This window comes from Pseudopipra pipra, chromosome 2 (assembly GCF_036250125.1).
Source record: "Pseudopipra pipra isolate bDixPip1 chromosome 2, bDixPip1.hap1, whole genome shotgun sequence".
In the NCBI taxonomy this organism is placed as follows: Eukaryota; Metazoa; Chordata; class Aves; order Passeriformes; family Pipridae; genus Pseudopipra; species Pseudopipra pipra.
Window position 1 is genome coordinate 20,004,504 of NC_087550.1, and position 26,390 is coordinate 20,030,893.

Genomic DNA, 26,390 nt, shown 5'->3' on the forward strand with positions numbered 1-26,390 from the left:
TCAGGAGGCTGAAGGATTCCTCGTGCAAAGGGGTACAAAGTGCACCTTCTGCACTTAACAAGGATAAGTGCAAAGTCCTGCACTTGAGGAGGAACAGTAAGGGTTACACCAGTAGGGGTTGGGGACCACACAACTGGAAGACAGCTTAATAGAAAAGGACCTTGGAGTTCTGGGGGACACCAAGCTGAACACGACCCAGAGCGTGCCCTTGGGGCAAAGAAGTGTCTTGAGCTGTATTAGGACAAGTACTGCCAGCAGCCTGAGGGGAGTCATCCTTCCCCTCTACTTGGCACTGTTGAAGCAAACCCTGGAGTGCTGTCTCCAGTTCTGGGCTCCCCAGCACAAGAGAGACCTGGATATACTGAAGGAAGTCCAGCAAAGGATCACAAAAATGATTAATGTCCTGGAGCACTTCTCCTTTGACAAAAGGCTGAGAGAGATGGCACTAAGAGTATAGACTTTTCAGTGGTGCTCGGTGGCAGGACAAGAGCTGATGGGCACAAAGTGAAGAACAGGAGGTTCCCTCTGAACAGCATATTTTTTTCCCTGTGAGGATGTCTGAGCACTGGCACAGGTTGCTCAGGGAGGCTGTGGAGTCTCCTTCCCTGGAGGTTATACAAAAGCCATCTGGATATGGTCGAGGGCAACTGGCTATAAATGGCCCTTCTCGAGCAGGTGAGTAAGACAAGATGATCTCCAGAGGTCGCTTCCAATCTCAATAATTCTGTGATTCAGTGATACAGACGCCATTGCTCCTCCCTATAGGAAAGCAGCTCTACTCTAGTCATGTGTTCAAATAACATCCTATGCTGAAAGCTGTATTACCTATGTCTTTCATCTGCATCTTCCTCAGGCTTTTCAGTAATAGAAGACAGTGGGGTGGGTGTTCCTGCCACAGTAGGTTTTCAGTTGTCTTCTTTAAATTATCAGGTTGGGTAATTACTAAATATCTTTTGCCTCCCTCCCCAGTCTGTCCTAGCTGGAAAACTGAGTAATCTGTTTCTTACACTGAAAATGTTCTTGGACACCTTCAGGTCTGTAAGATGTTATTTAGAGCCAAAAGTTTTCTTTGAAATATGTGTAGCTCTACACTACTATACTCTTGTCAGTACTGCTGAAAAAGAACTCTGCAGATCTCAGATACATCACCACTTATCTCTCTAAAAAATAGGATGTTTACTCTGCCAGGAACCGCGTGGCTGACCAAGAATTAATTTGGAATCATTTCCTGGACTAGACTGAGTAAAAAGACAAGCAGGACTAATGTACAGAAGCATAATTAATCACAGTTAATTGAATATTTATTTATTTATTTCAGTGTGGTTTATTACTCTCAGTTAATCTGCAAATTAGCATTTTTGGTTTTGTTTCTTTCTGTTTTGTTCAGGCAGTTTCTGCCTATTTATTCCCTCATGGTGGTGTTTCCATAATGTAAGTCCCACATTTCAGCCTGCTAAATGCAAGTGAAGATCTCTTGTGTAGTTGTTCTGTGATAAAGAAACCAAAAAATAAAATTAAAACACACCCAATATTCTCTTACATTCGGTTGAATTGCTGATGATGATGAAAAGCAGCAGGTCTTGGCAGAGAAGTAACTGTAGAGGAGGCCAGTCCATGCATCTAACATCTATTCTTGACATCAAAGGGAAGCACAGAGTGTGTGAAGGGGAAACAGGAGCTCTATTTCACTACGCTAATCTAATAAGGATGCATCTATCAGGGACATAATTCAGACCTTCTCACTAAGAGCAGCAAGGAACTTGGGGGCCATCTGTCAGCACTGGTTAACAGCTCTCCAGGGCTGTCTCTCACATAGCAGAGTGTTTGGCCAACTGGACTTCATCTTTTTGCTAAAGTAACCTCATCAAAATCTTTTAAGTGTTCTCTACAAAATCAGTGCTGGTCTGCCACTGAGACCAGCCATTCTAGTCAAACCTCAACCTTAAACAGAAAAACAGAGAAGAACTGAATTTTCAGCAGCAGCAGTCATATAAGTTTTAAACTACCTAACTATAAGTGGAAAATCATTACCATATCACCCAAACTCACACTGGTTTTTGATCACCTCACTACTCTCTTCCCACAGGAGACATGCTAAGACAAAGTTCCTACCCATCCTGTCCGCAAAGACAAAACATGCCATAATATGGGAGATCAACTGCTCAGCACTAAGCCTAAAGAGAGCCCAGGAATAACCAAGTCTAACATTTGCTAGTGGATACAGCAGCACAGGGAACTCAGTTCTATCTTCTGTAATTGCCAGAAGCTAAAAGGACAACATTTTCGTGGTAGGACGGTCGAATTTCAGGCACAGTATACATGACAGTGGGTTTTTTTATGGTGCCTGATAATGAAATAATGGGCAGCTGAAGTATTTTACTATGGATTGACCTGCACACGGTGTGTACACTCAGACATATACATGGTTCTCTAAAGGTAAATGAATATACTACCCACATCTCAGCTTTAAGGGGATAAGTTCATCCTTTGTGGGACTGACTCCAGCCACCCAAGATAAATGATGTCCATCATATTATAGCTAAATTCAAGAGCACTGCATCAAGCTTAGGTAACTGGGGTTGGCACTGAGGAGGTGCACAGATGGGAGGAATCCTCCCCCACCATCTGGAAGATTTGCTACACCTTTAGCAGCTGCTGCTTTGATGAGCACAAAACCCCACATACCCTCCCCTTCAGAACGAAGAAAACAAAGGTCCCGGCAATGGCAAAACTTCCAGGTTTGTATATTGTTGGTACCTATTCCCTTCCTGTGAGTCTGATCCCATGCAGAAGCAAAAATCCCTGCCTTGCTTCCTGTAACTAAGCTCTTTGAAAATGGAGCTGTTGAGAGCGTGGAGAGTTAGCCTAGGGAGGAGAGTGAAGTGCAAAATAAACTCTGCACTGACTAACCCTTGGCAGATGATGAAAACATACATTCATCCAAATAGCAGGTATTTTCTTAAACCCAGAAAATATTGTCATTTCATGCATAAAAAACTGATTTGATTTGAAAACATTAAAGAAATCTTCTTAGATATTCTGGCTTAATACTGCCCAAGCCATCAATATGATAAAAAATACGCATTATGAAATACATATATGCATACATACTCAGAAGTATATAATAATTGAAAGTTGAGATATTTTCTCATATAGAAAGTCAAAACAAAAGGTAGGAAAGCATAACTAAAACATTCTGATTTGAATTACTTTGCATTTTTCAGGTGACAGATTTATAAATCGACACTCATATATCCTCAATGTCAAAAACAGATTTCTTAAATAAAAACCAATTCGTCAGCAGGTTTGGGCCAAGCCCACTATTATGTACCATGGTAGATTAAACCCTGAGACAGCAGCAACTCCATTTTTCAACCAAGAGAGAAAAAATAAAGTTGTAACTTTGACCAAAATTTGCTTTAAGGAAATGAGTCCAAACAGTTAAAAGGCCTAACCAGTTACTGCTCTGCAGCTGAGGCAGGATAATCACCCTGACTCTGCTCCTTCATACCCTAAAGCAAAGCAAACACAAGGGTTTTTGAACTAGTTTAATAGAAACTAAGTTGTTTTTCATTGTATGTCTGTATGCTAAAGACAAAACATTTTTGTGCAATTTGGAAATTCTGCACTAGAAAATGAGTGGCACCAAGTTTAAACGACATAGAAACCAATAAAAGTTAAGGAGAGAGAACTCATTATAGTACCACATAGACAATAAAATGAGTAACAGTTATTCTCATTCATATCCTTAGGCACAGCTGTTCATCACTGGGGATTACTAAAGCTGTGACAGCATTAGACAGAGATTGACAGCTGTCTGTTGCATAACAAAAAGCAGAAAGCCAGCATGTGTTTTGCTAGCTTCCAGCTGAGAGGAGTAAACAAATAAGCCAAAGGGCTGTACAGTCATTAGTGCACAGATTATGATTGACTGACACTGTGAAACTTCTGCAGAGAAAGCCCCAAATAAGACTGTGTGCCTTCACAATGCTTAGTTTAACTTTAAACTGGACATATAGATTAAGTTTACTAAAACGTTCATGAAACTGAGCTAAACTACAGAACAAGACTTGACAGTTATTTCTTCATATTTGACCTGTGTTTAGGCTCATCAGGGCTGCATAGATTTTCAGATAACACAAATCCAAATTCACCTTTGGTGTTTTGCATTGATTTTTTTTCCCTGTTTGTTTTATCTGAATTTTACAAGGAGTTTGAATATAGAACAAACAAGAGAAGATGTTTATAAATCTGTATCAATACCTGCATTACTCCACTGAGAAAACACGGGGAGCTGGGGCAGAACTGAGCATCACCTGCCCTCCCATGCACAGGGGATTCAGTCAGTCATGTTCTCCTTTTTGGAACAATGCTATTCAGAGACTGGCCTACAAAGAAGAAAATTCTTAATGGGGCTCATTTCCTCTCATGATTGCTATCCCAAGTGAAAGGGGTTTGGAATCTTCCTATACCAGAAGCCTTTCTCCCACTTTAACCCCCACAACTACTAAGAGGTCTCAGCAGAACAGTCATACAAGGATTATGGTAGTGAATATTCTTCACTTCCCACAACCTTCAACATCCTTATTCTGTTCCCTGCATGACTCTGAATATCTGCTGGAGGAAGGTGTGAGACTTCCTTGCATTTGGTGGGTTTATTTTAAGACTAGTCTTAACTCTAATGAGACTTGATTTTACATTTAATACTCTGGACATGGCCTTGTCTCCATTGTGGGATTACCACAGATTCAAATGTAATTTTTTTTTTTTTTTTTTTAACTAACAAGTCTTTGTACTCAAGAGTTACATTTCCCAAGATACCTGACTTTAAGACCTTACAAAACAATGCACCCTTTACTAAGCCTGTCATCCACTAGGGCCACTTCTTTGTAACAATCTCAGAACCATTCAGTCGAAACAAGGTACTCAGTATCGCCACTGTGGTGGTTAAAAAGGCTGACAAAAAATTGTAATTTATACAACAGGTGGATTAATAAACATTTGCCATCAGCGACCTGGCCAATGTTTGTCCTGGCTGATGTGTCCAGTGCTGATGCTGGAGAACAAGCCACCATATGCTCACCATTTCTTTATGGTTCAGATCTCTAACTACAGCAAACAAAAAGAGAGGCAATGGACACAAACTGCAACACTGTAGATTTCCAGTCATGGGAAATAGGTTTCATTGTGAGAACCGTCAGACATTGGGAAAAGGTTCCCAAGGATGTTGTGGAATCTCCCTCCTCCGAGATGTTCAAAACTTGACAAAACAGGATCCTGACCAACCTGAGCAGCACAGACTCTGCTTTGAACAGGGATTTGGATGAAATGCCCTCCAGAGGTCCTATCCAACCCAAATTTTTGTATAATTCTATGATAGCACTCTATGAAATTTCTTGTACTGAAAGAAACAGCAGCAAAACTGAGAGGAAACACAGAATTCTTGCCATTTATTAATTTCTAATATTCATTAACTCCTCTCAAGAGATTTCAGAAACATTTCACCTACCACACTGAAATAAGACTTCACTTTACCAGGGGCCACCACAATTCACAGATTATTATAGTAGTTTTTGTTGAGATTTTACTCCTGTCCACGGTCTTTCAGTAAACATCTGATATGTTTTAGAAAGCAGATTAGACCCCAGTGGGATTAAATCTTTTTGGACATCTGTGCTGGTCCCTAATTTTTAATGAATATTGAATCATCTAATCTAGTTTAGGTCAAATAGCACGGAAACATGCCAGTGGTTAACACTGAGGGGAACTAAAGTCTTCCTTTGACAGAAAGCACTAATTGCCAATCAGCAGATTCATCAATTGATCCAGCAATCTTGAAGCTAGCAGTTTTCTTCTCAGTTCTGATTAAAACATTGAGCAAATCCAAGTACCCTAACAACACTTCTGGTTGTAGTATACAAACTCAATCACAAAAAGTAGCATTTCCATTTGTATGGAAAACTGGATTTAAAATGTATAGTGGAAGGGAGTGTTATCTAAGCTTGAGCCAATGTTTTTATTTTCATTGACTTATACATATAATTTTATTGTTATAATATTTAATAATTTTATTTCAACATGCCAAGTGCAATCTGCACTAACAGCAACTCACTTGACATTATTCAAATACAACTTTTTCATTTTTGCAACACTTGCCTTCATTAGTTAAATGTGTAATTACCGAATAGAAGATATTTTAGTTGAGTCCATACCCAAAATCACTTGAGTGATGTTATGCATGGATTCTTGCAAAATTGCTATTTCATTTGGTCACTGAACATGAAGCAAAGCACAATTATTTATTCCTACATAAATTCTTTGGTTTCCAATTTTTGGGGCTGTCCTATGCAGGGCCAGGAGACTCAATGATCTGAGTCCCTTCCACCCCAGAATATTCTGTGATTCTATGTTTATTACAATCTGTCAGTTTTGTAGAGATGCCTGTAACACAAGGTATTACTTAGTCTCCCTTCTACAAAGAAAAGATTCTGACAATGATTTGCATTAAGAAAATAAGGCTGTTCTATTTTAAGAAAAAATCTTTTCTTTAAAAGTCACTGTATTAAATAATTCAGTGTTTGTGGCTATAATTCTTTCTCTATGTACTGTTGTCATTTGGACATCATTGAGTTTCTTGGTAATTACAATCCCTTGCACATATATCCATTTACAATACAATGGTGGCACAGGTAATTTATAAAAATCAAATCTAAAATGTTATGGATAGTAGTCAAGAGGCAAAATGAATCATGTTTCACACAGTTGGAGAATTTGCTATGATTAATTAAGGGTTTGCAGTCAGACTTTTCTTTCTTTCATAACTTAATAAGTAAAATAGAAATTAAATACGAAGGTTCAAAGACTGTGATATTCTGAGAAAGGTCTTCTGCCAATAAATCAAGCAAAGAGGTGCAAGGTATTATAAAATCTCTCAGAGAATGTTATAGAAAACAATATCCTGAAGAGTAACAGTGAATTGTTTTCACATGAAAAAAGAAAAAAAAAAGAAAAAAAAGAAAAAAGAGAAAACCAGGCTCTTTGTTTGGGTTAACACTAGTTAGGGGAAAGCTTGTATATTCACTAAGTTGTATTTCCCTGCCTTTGCTATTAGGTGAATAACGAAAATCTTCTGAACACTATCCCTCTATTAGTTTATTTGAGTCAATGGAATTTCATCTCTGAGCTTGCCAATAGTACAGTCAGGTCAACAGTGGGCAATATTTTGATAGTCCTATCTCTGAGAACAGATTTCAGGGGAGCCTTTGGAAGAGGTACGACTGTAGTGTCAACATGAGGCTTGATAAAGTAAATTTCTCAGTGATACATTTCCTCCACTAAAGATTAGCAGATTCTGAGAGATTCTTTCTGCAGTGCTGGAAGCTGCCAGTACAGCACTCATCAGATCTGCCAATATGGGACCACAAGAGAAAGCAGAGTATGTACTTTTGTATCTACTTTTGTAGCAGATCTGACAATATGGAGATCTGTAGGAACATCAGTAAACTCACAATTTCATTCCAGAAATACTGTTGTTTTCACTGTTCAAATAAATCCATTTAACACTATGACACCCTTGCATACATTGTAATCAGCATTTCTTTAAACACTATGAAAGGAAGACTGGCTTGAATTTTCAAGTGCAAGCACTTATTTCAGCAGCTGATGGGTAAAACCAAATAAGTCATGCTTCTGAAAGTTTCTCAGAAAAGTAGTTACTGAGGTTAATATTTCATTAATCACCTTGTATGTCAGAGGGGGTTTTTTCTCCCTGCTATCAAGCAGGATTTCTGGAGAAAATAATGAAGACAAGTGTTAAAACCTACATCACCACCAATTACTTGCTAAACATATGAATGCATAGGTTGATAAATGAAGGAGGGAAAAAGAACAGGAAAGATGGAAACAACACTCAAAATGACATGGTGCTAATGAGCAGTGAACATTGTTAGAGAATGCCAGTCATCCAGCCATCTGGAGACAGACAAAAGAACAAACAAGGTTAAAGGGAACAGAAGACTTTGAAAATTAATGGTTCATTCAACTCTCATCTGAAGTTTTTTATTGCAGGAAATACTTTGTTAAGATTCTGTGGAGACCCTAGATGTCAAAATTTATTTTAGCTCTCGAGGAGCACATTGCAGGTAAAAACCAAAATAGGATACAAGAAGCTTCTGTTGCTGTTTTCCAGCCTTTTGTGAGGTATAAAGAAGTGAAGAGAGATTATGATGAAATAAAACTAAACACCCAAACAAAAAACATTATTGCTAAAATACTTTCTTTAAAAGACTCCAAAATAACTAGGTCTCCAGGATAAAATGAATATAAGGTTATTTAAATAAATTTCTTTTTACACTGCAGGAGAATTATAAATTTTTTCTCATACTTTCGCATTTACTTTTTTTGGATTTTTTCAGCTTACAGCAAGTTACTTTTATCTTTTCTTACAGGTACCTCAAAAGACAAAATAATTTGAGTTTTACCGGGGTTTGGTTCTTTATAACAAAGGTGATTGGAAACATTTCATTGCTGTTTTGGCTTTTTTTACAATGTAAATTTACATCTGCTCAAACCCAGTCTTCTGGAAAAGTAACTGGCACATTAGTCCAACCATAACATCATGAACGTGAAGAACTAACATTTCCGGGAAAGAATGAGAATAATTCAGGAAAGAATGAGATTTTTTGCAAGTCTTTGTGTTAAATTTCATAAAGAAAAACAACACTAAACATTAGAACAGTTAGAAAGAAAGCAGGTGTCCTTCCAGATTAAAAATTTCAGTTTGTTTTCTTGTAATTTTTTTCAATTTTGGACAAGCGCTTTAAAAATTCCTTCTCTCAGTCCTTCTACTGCAAAAAAAGATTTCTAATAAAAAATACACTTTGAAATCCATAATATTCAACTAAGTCCACTAACATCTTCAACTAATTCAACTAATATCTTCAACTAAACCAGAAAATGGCAATAGGTTTAGTCCTTTGTAAAGACACTTTAGTTGACTGAACAGCAAAATAAATCCATTGCCATATTTTTCAATTAAATCACAAGTCAGCTAGAAGGACTTGCTCTAAGCGAGTTGCTAGGCACGACTGGGTGACAAATTATGCTGATGAAATGACCAGAAATCACAAGTATCATATCCAAACGACAGCCTTTATAAAACAAAACACTCTTGTCAAGAGTCTGAGGGCCTCTAACTCTTATTTAACTCTAGAAAGCCACATTCTCGGTAAATTACAAGTATGAATATCAGAATAATGTGGCATTATTAATATCAAACACTTTTTTGGACACAAAGGTGTGCAAATAGGGTAGAAGGTCCCTAGCTATAAAAGTTCATATTCTTATAAAAAACATTAGACTCTTTGCAGCATTCAAACTTCTCGATCCATGTGCTACTGCAGCAGCACCAAGCAGTGCCAAACCTCTGTCTACCCATTAGAGTCTCTGTCTTCCCCATGATCCCTTTTGTGCTTCTCTTTATGCCTCTCATATCCTGTTTGGCACCTTGCTTCGGCTACTTATATTGGAAAAACAAGGAGACAGCTGGCTCGTGGATCCAGAGAACCTCGTGCTCTAATTAGAGAAAATAATTGTTCTTCTCTACAAAGCACTTATTATTTCAGAAACAGCCACTACCAGAGAATAGGCTGAATAGGTCAGAACAAGGCCTGTGGACTTGTGACACAAAACAAATATACAAATCTCACTGAGGTCTCAAATGGACACAAGATTCATAAGATTATTGCCTCTGGCTGTCCCTAGTTTGTAGTGCTCAATGTGCCACATCATTAGTCCTTGCTTTTATGTTATGCTTGACATATATTTTATTAGGAACTTATTGATGTCTCCTTGTTAGATCCTCAACTGCCTTCTCTCAGATGAGGCTTGGCACACTGAAAGGGAATGTGGCTGTTTTCATCATTCTGTCCAAGGGGTAAAGAAACTATACTGAAATTTATTTCTGTCTAACTTAGGAATATCTTTCTCACTCTTTTGCTATATATCAGGAAGGCAAAAACAATACTGTCAATTCAGACTAGCTACAATCACAAACAGGCTGATCACCAAAACACAGGGAAGTAGTAGCAAAGGCATGCATTCCCAAGCTGAAGTGATTCATATCTTAGATCGCGCCTCTCATAATTTTTTTTTTTTTTTTGCACCCTCTGTGTTTTACAAGCTGCACTTTACAAACCGCAAGCTCTGTCCTCCATTTTACAGAGAGCTTGCTGGAAGGAGCCCGTGGTGGTGAAGTGTGAGAAGGAAGCGGCACATCCAAAGTTCTACGTAACCCAAGAGGAGGAAGAAAAAGGAAGTATGTTGAGAAACTAATGCAGAGAAAGGAAGATATCAAGGAGAAAAGAGTAAATGGAGGAAAGGGTAGAAGGAAAGAAGAGAAAGTAAAAACATATTTCTACTGTGGGAGCAATGTCTTACCACAATTAATACAGGAACAAGAGCAGCTCTGCTCATTGCACTACAATTCAACATAAAGGTTCAAGTCTAGTTGTTAGAATCAGAAAGTATGCACAGTATATTTTGTCCCTATGACCCAAGAGGAATAAAGAACAATGGTGGCCATATTCACAGCTATGCTTCAGAACTTGTACAGAAAGTGCCACGTTACCTTTTCCAGAGGTGATTCCTCTGTTTGTGTCTGAACTGAATCTGCTAACGGAACATGCTCCATCTAAAACCTTATAAACTAATATCCGATAAGAAAAGAGAGAACAAGCAGCCAAGATGTCTCAGAATGAGTATCATCCTTCCCATGATCTCTTCACATATTGCCAGTTCAGCTTCTTGAAGAGCACACATTACAATACTATCGCCCTTACTATAAGACACCAGCTTTTCTATCTTGCACATGTAGCAGGCTGTTAATTGCTGACATTTTGATGAATTTTCATAGTCACAATAAAACCCACATCTTTGTCTCATGGTCAGTTTTCTTTACTGAATGCCAAATACCTACTCTGTTAAAGTATCAAAGTGTCATAACTTGTAAGTAAAATATTTACATATTTATTATTTTTCTTTAACAAGTATAAAGCAATGCACTTTTCTCTAACCTTGTCACAGAAAATGATTGAATCATGTTATCTGAAATTTGCACGCAATAAACACACACACACACACACACACACACACACACACAGAGTCCAAGGCAGACACTCAGCCTGAAAAATTTCATTGCTGACTTAAGTTTGGCAAAGTTATAAGCAACTGAAAATGGAATTCCATCATGGAAAGCATCAGCTTTCCTTAGCTGTAGGCATCACTACTATCTGTCTAGTATATTTGTAAAAAATTTTCTAAATTAACATCATGGCTTGATCTCTCAGTGTTTGTTTGCTTATCTACTCAGACACTTTCAACATGCAACAAGCTTTGGTTTACACAATTCGAGATTGGCTCTGGGGTTTGCCTACATGAAAACTCCACTGACAATATTGGCTTTAAGTATTGCCATCGAACTGTCCTGTCATAGTGAAGTGATCTCTTTGCTGAGACAACTGTTTCTGCATGCAGAACAGGATTTGTGGAAAAAAAATATTGGTATGTTCCAGCTGGCTCAACTGCAACACAATTTTATGGAAAAGGGGAATGTTACAAGGCAAAAAACAAGCTCCATAATTAAAGCTTCCGAATATTTATTTCATAACGTGAAATCTGTAAGAGAAGTGCCCTTACCACCTCCAATTCGAGTGTGTGCAGGAGGTATGGAAGCAGGTGTTGGCTCCTCACTCTGGGAGACACCACATTCCTGCAAGTCCCTGCCATTCTCAGAGCCGTGGCACACACCTTCATAACCCCATGCAGCAGGAGATGCTTACAGCACACAGTCTTTTCCCACTCATTCTGACAACAGTGTTATGAATTCCAGACAACCCAATGCTCTCACATTTGTCCACAAGAATTAAAAAAAAAAAAAAAAGCAGAGAAAACTCAAAGAAGAAACAATGTGCTTCCCCCCCCCTCCACACAATCCAGTAGCCTAATTTATATGCAGAAAATAGGCAACAAGCCTACATTATGCAAAATAATAGCACATATTAAATTAAAAATTTAGGGAATCTGTAGGTCTTGTATACACACATTTCCGCTTGTATATTTAAGCTAGGTCTAAACAGGAATGATTTCTTTCTTAGTAGCATTACTAATGTTGCTTGAAACATATTTTTTTCCTGTATTGTGAAATATTTCTAATACACAGTGCAGTGGGATTTGCCTATATCGAGCGTTTCTAAGGAATCTACACTATTGAAGGAGGCAGAGCTCACAAGTAGTGCAGGAGGAGATAAGATTGCCTGACAAAGGATCTTTGCATAGTTCCTTCAGGAAAGTACTACACAACAGCAAACACCAGGTTCTGCTTCCAATAGATAGCAGATATGTAACACCATGACTTTCACCAACTTTTTGAATCATGTACCATCTTTGTAGTACAGGATGAAGGGAAGCTTTTGTGAAACTACACAGAATCTGGCCCGGAAAACTGTCAAGTATCCATTTTTACATACTCTTTTCCCCAAATACGTTTACCAAAAAAATGATGGTGCAGCCTGCAACAGGTATAGATCTGACAGAGTTACAAGTTCACATAGACCTTACTCTCTACTCTGGAAGAGAAAAAGAAGTCCTGGAGAAAGGTCTATTTTTGTAATCAAGTACCGGGAGCTCAAGCTGCTCTATATAGAGACAGTTGTCTCTATAACACAGACTGTTGAATAATATGGTAGAAGAAAAAGGGAAAAGCTCCTTAAACATACTAGAACCCATAAAAGGAGAATAGTTTGGCCAGCAAATTACTCCAGAGGCTGCTTTTCAGATGCTCTAGTGGTGATCGAGATAAGTATGTAGGATCCATGCACTAGTAATAACAGATATTAATACACCTGAGACTATTTGCAGTGTTATCATACCTCTGCTTTTGCAATTTTGCTGATGTCTTGTCTAAGAGTCTCAAGCTCTCTATTGGCACTCACTTATCTCATTTCTCTAACTTCCATTTTTCAGTAATGGACACATTCTGTACCTGGAAGACTTCCATTATAATAATGGTTAATTATTAACATGTAGCTTAAGCAATGACATGAAATAAAGCTAATATTTTCCTGCCTTCAGAAGATAAAAATACTATTGTTGGAATTTAACAGCTAGTAAATTGTTCTATAAAAATACAGCTATGCAGCACTTTCTCATTTTATGCATACTAGTTACCGAGAAAGAAATCCTGGCCTTGTTGACACATAAACCAAAATTCCCACTGAGTTCGATGCGACCAGGATTTAGTCCACATAATTTTACAAAGTAATGATTTACACACATACACTTGTGGATTCAACAATCAGATTTTACTTCTCAATAAACAAATAGAACAGGCAAATCTAGCTGGTAGAGACTTAATTTCCCAGAAAACAAATCAAATCAGCAAGCAAAGGGAAAGTAAGTAGAAAACCAGGAGAGAGAAAATGGGAAAGGCAGATGTTCTGTATAATACTGAGCTAAGTCCTGACTTCTAAGCGCTGCTACACCAAGTATCTCAGTACCTTAACCTTCAGGTATTGTGTGCCTTAATTTGCTGCCTCCAGTCAGGTGCTCAGGCACCCTACAAACACCAGGGACCTGATGTTACGACCCGCCCCAGGAAAAGAGGGGGGGGGTAACCCAGGTTTTATCAAAAATTCCTTTGGGGTGGATTAAAGTGAAACGACACTAAATAATCGGTGTATGAAAACATATATTGATAAGATTTATTTTAACAATTTTGAATCAATTGTTAAGTTAACATTTTTGGGTGCTGTCATAATCAATAGGTAAGCTAACATTTTTGGGTGCTGTCATAATCAATAGGTAAGCTAACATTTTTGGGTGCTGTCATAACCTTTCTGGGGAGGAGAAAAATGCATAGGGGAGAGAAAGGCAGGATAAGAGCAAGGGAGAGTAAGGGAAAGAAAAGCTGAGAGTGGACAGATGTCCATAGTCACCGCCCACGGGGTCCAGCGATGAAACTTGATAGTTGCAGCTTCCATGTCTGTCACTTGAAGTGGTGGTCTTGATCTGCTGGGGGTGAAGGAGGGAAGCCCCCACACTCCAAGAAGTTATGAATTATCATATCCATGGTCAGTGTCACGGGCCATGCCTCGAGCCTCCAACCTCTCCCTGGGCCCTGCGCAAGAGAGCTGGTGTGTCTGGCCTGGCTCCCGCCTTTCAAGTTTGGCAGAGGGAGGGCGGGTCCTGATTGCTGGTCAGATGTATCAATAGTCAAAAGCCTGCAAGGTCAGCTCTTATCTTTCAGGACTTCACACCTCCAGCACTGGAGGGAGGGAGGGTCCTGATTGCTTATCAGAGGTATCATGCAAGTCAAAAGCCTGCAAAAGTCTCCTAGAATGCATAAATCATTAACAATTTCAGTCTCTGACACCTGACAACCAGAGTATTGAGCTAGGTTATGAAAATCTGGGATTCTGTATCTTTATCTAGAGTGCACTTTTCCCACCATATTGACAGAAGGGATTTCTTCCTTCTATGGCAGCTCTTTGAGTTTCTTTCTGTGAACTAATTAGGTATTTCCTGTGCTAGAAAGAGGCAAAGCCTACCATATCTCGAAGTAGTACACTCAGAAAGGAATCCCCAGTCTGTATGCTTACAAATTAGTTCATGCTAATCAAAAAATAAAATGAAAGAAGACCAACTGCTTGGAAGTTTTCTTATGGTTAGAGAACTTGCCAGGGACAGGAGGAGACTGGAATTCCAATTTAGCCCTCTAGCCCTCCAAGGAAGTTTTCCAGTCAGGTTTTTCACCCTCCTTATGAGTACTCCAGTCTGTAATGCTGGTGTTGACACCATTTTCTCTATTCTGTTAACAGCTTTATGTTCAACCCTTTACCACTGCTAAGGGTGACATGTGAGTCTGTGCTTATTCAGCCACAAGGTTTTCAAATATAGCTAATCATAAAAATTTAGGTACCTACATGGAAATAGGTGGGCTGGGAACAGATGCTCCCCTGGCCACCAAATGCTACAGTTTCATCCTTGGCTGCAGTGCAGGGTAAGGAGATATTTCCTCTCCTTTGTTGCCTATCCTTACTCCTGTCACTTCTTCCTTCTGTCCTGCTGCATCATCAGCTAGACAACAGAGCTCATCCAGGTGCAAGTGGCATCTTTTTGCTGGTTTGATTTTCAGTCCAGAGGGAGTAACATGGATGCATGAAGAAGCCACCAAGGGTATAGAGAGCACAGAAACTAACCAACATTGCTGACAGCTAAGTCAACATCATTGACCATAACTGTCCACAAAATCACTTCTAAAGGGGTTGACTGCAGGTGACACAGTGTCACACTGCCACCAAAAAGGGTGTGCAAGTCTCCTACTTTGTGTCACTACTAACGCTCTCGGTGATGTGTGGTCAGTTGGACCCAGCTCATCCTTACCTGTCTCCTTACAGCTGAGCTGCCACATCAGTACAGCTCCAGCCCTGAGAGAACAAGTATGGCAGAAACGGAGATTTGGCTAAAAGGGGCAATTATACAATTTAATATATAAACAGCTGTAATCTTCTATGATCACCTATTTCTTATCTAGCTAGAATAAAAATAAATAGAAAATATCTCCATAACCTAACATTTTTTTAAAAGAGTTTTCAAAAGAGATTTTATGCCAATAATAAATAAACTATATTTTTTGAGTACCTAGAATCCTGGCATACCAAACAAAATATGTTAATTGCTATAAATCAACTGTCATGTTTTACTCTAGATCTCTTAGTATAAACGGTTACCTAGCTGTCTTCCAGGCATATGATTATATTTTTTCCTCTTCTAATACCCACTGTTAATATTTGTATGCACTGCCCTACACATGCAAATAAGTAGATCAACTTTTAACAGCGCAGTTAATAAGATCACTTTCAAAGACATCACCTGCAATGTCTAAACCCATTCCAAAGGACCATACAAGTGCTGTGTTCCTGGGTGTGGGTTACATACTGTGCTGCCTTCTTAAGCCCCAGTGATTTGCTCGTGCATTCTGCTGAGTCCTTGGAGAACAACTTTTTTCCAGCATCTCTAGGGAATAGGTACAAGGAGCACCTTTTCAAACAGCGCTTTGGTAGACATCCACCTGTACCTCCTTCTCTCTCTTAAAACTCTTCTTGAGGCTTCTCTTTCTAAACATTTGTCAGCAAATTCTTCCATTTTCTCTTCCTTTCTCTGCAAGCTGTGGTATGTCTGTGAGCCTTTATTCCACTCCTTTCTTCACCAGACACACTCACATATCTCCACTCTCAGAGGTAAGCTCCATTTTGCCGTGGTATTCTTTATTGGATTTCACTGCAAAACAGCATCTGCACTCAGCTCCAGAGAGCCTTGAGGTTACAAGTGAAATGCTAGCAAAGCACTTGCCACAACTCAAAAGAGATGCAGCAAACTAGCAGAATTTCCTGAGAAAAGGCAGCTTATGTGGCTTTCCAGAGGGACCAGAAGATCAAGCTTTTAACAGGGGATTCTTTAAGCCACTACTTTAAATGAAATTAATTGCTGCTTGTGCACTTCTGTACCATCAAAGACTTGCTACTATTTTGCAGCTCTTCCCTCTCTTTTTGTTTCTGAGAGGGAATCTTCTTGAAAACTCCTGCCAAAATTATTCTACACCACCAAACCCAGGCTCAGTACTGTCTCTCTATTCATTTGTGGCAGGTAGAGAGACCGATAATGAACAAGTACACAGCCAAAACCTGAAAAGTGCACTTGCTTGAGTTCCTGCCAGCCACAGAAACTAGAGATAGTTTCCTCATCTGACTTCTCCCATAACCAACTAAAAGCTTTGAGAGAATACACTGGATCATTTTCTGGGAACTAAGGTATGTGGTTTGCAAGGCTGTTGAGGGGATCCTTCCTGCTCTCTCTTTCCTAACAGAAATCATGAAATTAAAACTAATTAATAACAATAATAACCACTAATCACATTATGGCTCTTTGAGCCATCATTAAAAAAATTCTTAGGTGAAAGAATCTTGTTCGGAAAATGTAAAGGCCAAGTTGCTGAGGCAGGATACACTTGTCTCCATCTAGAGGGCAGAAAGGCAGTGGAGCAAGGGGGAAGTGTGCGATTTAGAAAAGAGAGCTACATGCTGACCTTGTTCCCATGCCCTTTCCTGAACATCACCCCTGGCCACAGTCATGGGCAGGATACTAAGCAAAGTGAAAAAATCAGGCTAAGTAAAATACACATTCATGCTTTCATACGGTCTCTAGATTTGCAGTAACTGAGCATCTCAGATTTTTTAAGATATTTGCACCCATTTTGAAAGGAGGTGCTATGCCTCTGCTTTTACAAAGAACTGAAAGAAAGGGAGGGTAAGGATTACCTGAAGGTTGCCCAAAAGGTCTATTGCAGACCAGGATCCACACCCCGCTATCCTAACCTACAGTTATTGTAAGCTACTTATCCCTCAACCAGGTGTGCTCTTTCCTCATGTTAAATAAGATATATTTCTAGCAGGAGACAACAATTTGCAAGGCAACATTAATCATATATCATGTCAATGAAGAGCATGAGGTCTTATGTTCTCTATACTTTAATTTTTACAGTTTTCTAACATCAGAAGGTGTTGAACTTGAGAGAATGAGGGAAGGAATGAGGAACAGAGTCTGCAGCTTCTCCAAAACCTGCACTGGCATCCTTGTTCTGTAAACAACTGATATCTATGAATTCCTTTGAAAATATATATCTCCCTCCAGTCCATCTACAGGATGAAAACCTAAGTTATTCACTTAGTTCAAGTGACAGCAGTATTCATCCCAGTTCCACACAGCAGACCTTAAGTGCTTTGCCTTAACATCAAGATAAGTCTAAGAAATGAGCCACTTGAAGAAATTTGCTCTTGATGTACTTTCTTTAGCAGTACCCCATTACTTCAGCACCTCTATTTCAGCAAAGTCATACTCTCCAAGCTGAGGTAAAGCCAGAAAGAGTATTCTTCTCTTATTTTGGCCTCCTTTTCAATGGGCATTACAGTTTAGTCCAACTGCAGGGTCACAGACAGCTCTGCAATGAACCTACATTTCCATTTAGTGAGGATTGTCCTTCAGCTCCATGGCCAGTCAAGGTGCACAGTGAGAACATTTTTTAAGACCCTTGCATTCTTTGTCAGAGAAGTTAGAAGAGAATACACTCAGTTAAGCACAATTAACATGTACTTAAAGACCAATAACAATTTTCTCTGAATGCTGACACAAGAAAATAATAAAGATTTCATTCCCTTAATCAATCATAGGACGACTATCAGTCGTGGGCATAGAAAAAGGTGAATATTTATACTGAGTGGTATATAGTACCGATAATACCTCATCTCAAATTATGTATAGACTTTAGCATCAACGGCAACTGAAATGGAATAAACTGAGAGAAGACCTGCTATATATCTAAGGAATAAAGTATAGCAAAATAAAGGCTAAGAAAAAATATAATTGCTTTCCATAAATATATCATACAGCTAAATAAAAAAAATAATTATTTAGTCCAAAGAACAATATCAATACCAGTAGAGACATAAATACCTTTGGCCATAAATAAATTAAGGCTGGAAATTAGACAAAATACTTTCAATGACCAATATTGGTGGTTGGTTCTGCAGCACCTTTCTAAAAGGCTTGGTGCAATGTATCAGTTTTGAGAAAGGATGTGATTAATTTATTGAAAGTATGATATGATTCGTCTGCATGTGATAAGACAGAACAGACTTGATGATGAAGTTATTTTTCTATGACAGTTTTATCATTAAAGTAGCTAGATTCTGCCTGAAGAACTGGATTCAGTGCCTACTGATGTCAGGGGATTCCTTTAGGATACCAAGCAAGCCATTGTAATCAAGCTTTTTACAAATGTTCACAAATTACACTCACAAATTTCTTCTTCATTTTAGGGGAGCCAGTCTAGAGCTGCTGGTTTCTAATTTGGGACTGTGAGGTGCAATTACAGCTATTACTGAAGGCACAAGAAGCTGGGCTTTGATCATGAAATACCCTACAATGCTAAGCACTCAGAAAATATAGGCCTTAATTATGTCGAGGAAGATATCCAAAATAAGTGGCCGTATCTACCTTCATACCTGTGCATCCAAGTTCCACATTACTACAATGAAGATTAACCTGAACACCTCAAAAATGCTCTGTAACACTAAAAGAATGTTTGCACAGGGCATATGAAAAGTGATGGCTAGAAAAAGCCTTGGGGGAAAAAAATGAATAATGTGGATGTGAGAACAGACTTTGCACAGCATGCACTGAATAAGGCTTGAGTCTGTACATTGACTAGCAAAGGGAAAAAAACTAACTACTGAATTGCTGTTCCTTCAGTGTGCACAACTCTTCTGTTCACTGAACAAGGCAGAATCCAGGGGGAAAACCAGTATGTGATCATGTAATTAAAGACTGTATTGTGATGATGATTAAATACTAACATGAATGAGCTGGCTGCTGTTACTGTGTAGGGCTGAATGCAAATTATTTTTCTTTTCAAATTCTGCCTCAACTAACTGGGAAGAAGAATGGGAAACACCAGTTCTCTCTCTTCTGTATTCCTCAAGGCTTTGCTTTCCCTTTGTAACACACTCCCTTCTCTTTTACTGTCCTTGGATATCTTATCTTTCTGTTTTTGAGAAATAATGCCTTCAAGAGATGTAGCTCAAACTTTATCTTGTAATTGTGTGTGCTCAGTGTTTAACAGGGTAAAAAAAGAAAGGGGTTAGTATGCTGTGAGAAAGGGGTTAGTATACTGTGAACATTGTTGTGCTTACCAAAACACTGCGAAGGCATAGTGCTACCATTTATTCTCTTTGACCTTAATTTTAAAAAAAAAATAAAAATGAAATAAATCTATATAAAAACCATTTTCACAGCACGAGATTCAAAGAGCTTTCAGCTGACAATTGGGTTGCCTGAAGGCTTGAAAAACTGTGTATGGATTTTTATTTTATTTACAAATTTAATTCTTTAAGAGCTAGTGTATATGTCTGAGAATATTCTAGGTTTGGGCTGAGAATATAAAAATCTCCCTAAACAGTGTATCTCTTTTACATGATTGACTGCAAGGAGGGGAGAAAGATGCAGCATGGTACCTTTTTGTCAACAACAACAAAGACACCGACCACGCATACAAACACACAAACATACACACACAGGGTCAGATCTAGGCCAGTTAATCTTTCCACACCTACTGCAGCACACTCATTTATTTTAAATGTTTTCCTTGGACAGCAGTTCAAATTTGAGTGAAGAAATAACGGCTTTACTTTCACAGATGCTGAACACAGGATTCTTGGTGAACTTGGTGACAGCTGTTGATAATTTACAACACCAGCTCACCGATTTCATGTGGATAGTATCCACTTGGAGAAATAAAGACTTTATTTTGTATTCAGTTAGTTAATTTGGAAGATTTTGATGTACTGTTTTGTTATGCTAAAAAAAAAAAAATCAATTCCACCCCAGAGTTTGGTATATCAATCTGTTTTCCAACAGATTTTTCCAAACAGGCTTCTCAGAGACAGCTGAACATATTTCCAATGTTTATTTATTTTTTATAGTATGAATTAGCCTTTGACAATATAAAGGTTTTCTCAAGAAAAATTCTTCTGTCATAGAAGTTGTTCAGGTTTTAATTAAAAATCCATTTCAAGCACTTAATTCAACCTGAACTAAGCCAGAGAAAAATAAATGGAGAAAGAACACAGGAAAAAAAAAGCATACGGACAAACTTGAACCAAAAAGAACTGACAATTCTTCTCTTAACTGTACAAAATGACAAAGGGCACAAAGGTTTACTCCTCAGAGTGAATTGCAAGAAATAAAAGCATTTACACTTTGGCAGGAGAGTGCGAACGACATGGATCAGAAAAGGAATTCTTGATCAGGGGTCACAGAATGGGTGACAAAAATAATGAAGTATCTTTATCAAGCAAATAAAGGAATCTCTGCTTTGGATGTTGGTACTGCACCACGACTGAGAGTGCGAACTAAGTATCAGCATAAATTATTCACTGTTCACATCAAAAACAGTACAAACCAAGTCTAATGATACTTCCATTGTTCCCACAGAAAAGACAGGGTGAGTATGAGAGACCAGGGAAGTGAAAGGGAAAGGGATAAGCTTCAAACCTCAGGACTCTTCACAGAGACTAATGCTGGCTAGTCTCTCTTCCTTTCTCTTCAGTACAGGAGGAAAAGACAGCTAATGCAAACAGCAAGTAGAAACATAGTGACTAGAATAGTAATTCATCAGACACAAGGCAAGTAGTGAGCTAGCAATTAAGTTCATCCCACTAGTTTATATCTCATAACACAGGAAAATTAAACCCTTTTTCTTTTCTTTTCCTCTTTTACATTAATCTACTCATTTCTCTTGCACTTTGTTCCTTGAGATGTTTTTCTTTTGCAATCACAAATATGCTTCCACTAGTTGCCATTCCACAGCACCTGTGGAAGATAAAGATATCTGTGCTACAAATTGACAACTCTGTCTGTTCAGTGAGCACTGCTACTGCCCAGTGAGCTGGGGTAATAAATCATTTCAGCAGATGAATTTGTCATCCAGTACCGTAACAGTATAAGAGCAGCAGAGGCAACAAGCCTCCAGGCAAAGAAATAGTACAAAATCCTAAATTAAAATCTAAAAGGGAAAATTGCAACAATAAGGAGGATATTAGGAAAAAAAATTAAAGAGCACGTAATGAGTATAATCCCTAAACCTGGTGCTGCAGCTGTAGTTCAACTGACCCATACATTTTGGCTCATTCTAACCATTCATACTTGAAATGAGCTGAAGCAAAAGCTGATTTGGGAGTATAATGCACTTGCTTCCTCTTTCCACCATTTGGTGGGCAGGTGTTAGTACTTGTTTCTACCTTCATGAGTTTAGTCACGGTGAAATATCGCTCAGAGTCAGTCAATTTTGTGTTCACATATGTCAGGTGATTGACTGATGCTCTGAACCACAACAAAAACTTTGGCTAGTGTGTCCAGTGGTGGTTTGCCTTCACTTCAGCCCTATTACAAGCAGACCAGGCCTCCTGACTTTTTGACCCAACTGGGCCCCCATACTGTGCTATGCCCTGTATGCCCACATGATTAACTGCTAAGAAAAGTTGGTTTTAAAGAAGGCATTTCTCATGCATGGGTCTCAAAAAAGGTCTGTGGCTAATGTTTTCCATTGCTTAGTTCTTTGAAGCAGAGCAGCAGTCAGTCACTCTAAATGATAGAAGGCATCAAACATATAAAATTATGTACAATAAAAGTTTCTCTAAACCCAAACCTACAAAGCAAAAGAGTGCAGTGAGTTTTCTACAGTTACTTAGGGAGTCAATGGCCAAACCAGGAAAAGAGCAAGCCTACATGTTAAACCATTTTGTCTAAAATTAAGAAACCAGGAAAGTAGTGGGCTATAAATGGTTAAATCTTATCAGAAAATGTGGAATTGTCACATTTCCTTTCCATGGTCAATACGTAATTGGACAAAAAACACCAAACCAAAACAAACCAAAACCAACCAAACAAACAAAAAAACCCAAAACAACAACTGTCAAAGCCTAAGACAGGAAACAGAGCTAAATTATTTCTGTGTATTAGAACATGTGCTAGTCATCAGTGGAAAAGCCACAGTCAGAACCCAGAATATTGAAAAAAGCCCTATGGAAAGAAGAAAAAGCAAACTGCCTTTCTCTGCATATACAGTGTGGCATCAAGTCTACAGAACAACTGTCTCCTTATGCGCTTCAGACTTCAATTCCTGTGACAAGCCTCAGCTGTAAAACTGCTCTAGACATGTTGCAAGAAAGAAGAGACACCATGAACATGTCCATCAATATGGAAATATCTATGCAAATAAAGTTGTCATCAGCACTGTCTACACTGTGGTAGGACAAAACAAAAATGCACGTGGCAAACGCATAAAGGGAATAGGGAGCTGTTGACATAGTGGAAGTCTCCCAAGCAACAGAAATCTCCATCTCTTGAGGGTGGGGATACACTATGTAAGATGCATAGTGATTTTACAGCAATGATTTTTCCTTGATAAGTGCATGGTCAGCTGTGACACCATCGACTCACATAGGGCAATGCATGAGAGGCTGTTACTGTAGACTGGCTGACAAGCCTGATAATTAGCTACCTAGATTAATTTATAGTACCCTCTTTAGACAACCTTGAAAGAGAAATAGTGCCAGCTGCTGTAATTAACCAAATTCCTTGTAATAAGTTTATTGGATTGGTCTTTGATATCTGTAGAAGCAGATTACAAACAATTTAACCAATACAGAATTATTACACAGACTATCACTTTAAAATGAAGGTGAATGTTGATTTTACTGGACAGAGAAATATATCTATATACATGATTATGACAGCACCACTATCAGACTTTCTGATTTTTCTGAAGTACCTTGTGCTTGTGAGGAGGGTAGGACATGTTACAAAAAAACCATAAACCCTCAAATATTTCAGTTTAGAAATGGAAGTTACTCTCGGGCACAGGACAACACAGAAAAAGCTTTATCACTCAGAGTTACCATTGCTTAACCACTGCCTGAACTTCCATTTTATCCATGCATACTAGGAGACAACCATATTGTTAAAGCACAACAGAATTAGCTTATGCTTGTAAGCTAGAATAGGGCAACATGTTTGGGGTCTTTACACCCTGTTGCACACAGGGTTAGATACCACGGCTCAAGCACAAAGGACAGAGCAAAATATGTATTCTGCTCTCTGATTGCAGAATTGTGATAAGCACTGAGCGACTTCAACATGTCACCTGAGCCCCAGTATGACCCTGCACGAGTACTTCCACCTGTAGTGACTATGTGTAAAATACACCCCAGTGCAGTTATGCTTGTTGCTGTCAGCTAGTTCACAGTAATTCATTAAATATCAGAAACTCAGTCACTGGTCTCAGCCCAAAGCGCTGGCCTAGACATATGTGCATATCAAAACAAGTTTTAATCTACTCACTCGGTAACACAAGCAGGTAACACATGAAATTAAGGAAAACAGTATTTTCTGCAGCTAGATTAGCCTTTCAGCTTTACAGTTTATGGTATTGAACCTTGTTATTTCTGACCCCACTGCATATGCTGTAGCCATGGAAATGAGAGCAGAACAGGTAAATCCTCAGCTCCTGTGATAGAGCAACAGCTGAGCTTTGTCCCGCTTTATTTAAATGCTTTGAGACCCACAGAATTTGAAAACTATTCTATGCTATTGCTCAAGATTATGGCTCTGACAATGAAATTCTAGCTCTCCTATCATCAAAGCACTAAAATACACTATACCTCAGGAACACAGATGAGAAACACAGCTGTAAAAGAAATATACAAACAGTATTTGAACTGCTTGGAGGTAAAAAAGCAGAGTCACTGGCCTCTCTCCATCACTAAAATGCACTGAAATATTTTCTGCACAGCATCCACCAGATTATAGCACTAAAGGATATAACTAACAAAAAGCCTAAGGAAAATCACCAAAAGTGCTACTAGGCTATATAAATGAGCAATAGAATAATTTCCTAAAATGATTACCCACTAATGATAGCTTTGAGGTGATAAAACACAAAGTCAGTGCCAGATCACACTCTGGAATAACATGATAATATTTTGTCTACCTAGGTAACTGGAACAATCACAGCATTTATGATAATGACAATATAAACAACCTTATGTCTCCTGACTAAATACTCCCTGTAGTTAGAAATTATTTTTTTTTATTCCACTTGCAGAAATGTTGAAAATGTATGCAAGGTACATCTGTGCTCTTGATACTACCTATCTAAAAACCAGCATGCAATATTTTATGTGATTTTGACAGATACTGGACCACATCACCGCACAATCATGTGATGATCAGATTTGTGTTCCATTTTGGAATTCATGAGTGCAGACAGCTGTGGGTGTCCCTATCTTCCAGGAACCATTTATGCATAGAAGATAATCACAGCTTTCATTTATATTTTTACAAAGTTTCTATCCAATTTTCTGTCAGAGATAACCTTGAAAATGTAAAGGAAACAAAAATAATTGAGAGATTGCTAGGCATGAAAGGACAGAGAGCTACATTCAGTCTCAACAGAAGGCTGGAAGTGAGGAACCCAAAAAAACACACACCCTCATCCAAAGAGCTCAATTAAACTTGATTTATATCAAAAACCTATGCTCAAAAAAACCCCAAACCTCCCTTCCAGATTACCAAAGAAAACAAAGCAGGCAGTTCCTTAGCTGCCTAAAAGGAAGCAACTGCACCTATGACTAGCTGGAGAACAAGCTGTGTCTCATGGTGATGAGGAGAGTGCATAGCAATCTTACTTCAGCCAGAGAAGGCTAGACAAGAAGCTATTTTACAGCCCCTCCCAGTCTCAATTACTATACCATTTCTCACAGTTTATGTCCCTTCTCCTTGAAGAGTTGCCCTATTTTCTCGAAATCATCCAGCTTGAGAAATATTTCCCTTTTGTCTTCATATTTATGTGTCAGGGAGAAAATTAGGGAGAGTGACGGAGAGCTCTCTTCAAGTACATAAAGTGATGTTATAAAAAGAACAGGAATCAATTATTCCCCTTAATTAATGAGGGCAGAAGAGGAAGTAATGAACTTAAGCAGCATCAGGGGAAATTTAGGTCAAATACAGTTACTGCATGAAGTTTCAAACAGTAAGAAGAAGAGTTAGGCAAATGAACCGACCATCAAGGGAAGTTAAAAGAGTTCTCATCCATGGTACATAGCCAAGGTTAGAAACTTCCCTGGAGGACGACTGAGGAAAAATGAAGCTATTCCTATTCCCTCAGTGGGAGAATGGACAAGAGATTAAACTCAAAGCTTCTTTGAACATTCACAATTCTTCTTTCCTCTTTCGTTCTTCTCTCCTCCTTGTCAACATCTTACCCTATATTTTCATGTTGTGTGGAGTATTCTGCATTGGATAGCCAGCATTCTTTCAATGCTCCACAGGAACATGATATTTATTATATATATTATATACTAATATATATTTTATATTAATTAAAATTATTTATCATTATTTAACAATATTTAATAATATTTAATAATTATTTATAATTATCAAAAGTATTTATTTTCCAAGCCCCATGGTTTTCTGTCATCAGGGCATCTAATAGCAAAGACACCCAAGAATCTGCAGCAGCTGCTCTTTACAAAGCATAGTTCTCATTCCAAGAGACAAACACAGGAAGACAAGCAATACCAGCATAGTTCTTTGTAAAGCCCCCTTCTCATTCTCTTCTTCCTTTTTATTTGTATGTTATTTGGGTATTGAAAACATGAAAGAAAGAAAGAAAAGGTTTCCTCCAGAAGTTGAGTTTTTGTGTGTGTTTTAAAAGTCCA

The 26,390-nt window shown here is 38.5% G+C and overlaps 1 long non-coding RNA gene across 1 annotated transcript in view; it reads right to left on the bottom strand.

Moving 5' to 3' along the window:
- Positions 1-1,325: 1,325 nt before the first annotated feature.
- The window catches only part of LOC135406648 (uncharacterized), a 74,198-nt gene continuing 49,133 nt past the window's right edge, over positions 1,326-26,390 (bottom strand). The window contains exons 2-4 of the long non-coding RNA XR_010426397.1: positions 4,264-4,388; positions 2,686-2,865; positions 1,326-1,487 (exon numbers count right to left, since the gene is read on the bottom strand). This is a non-coding gene — a long non-coding RNA (uncharacterized LOC135406648). The remainder of the gene's footprint in view (positions 1,488-2,685; positions 2,866-4,263; positions 4,389-26,390) is intronic.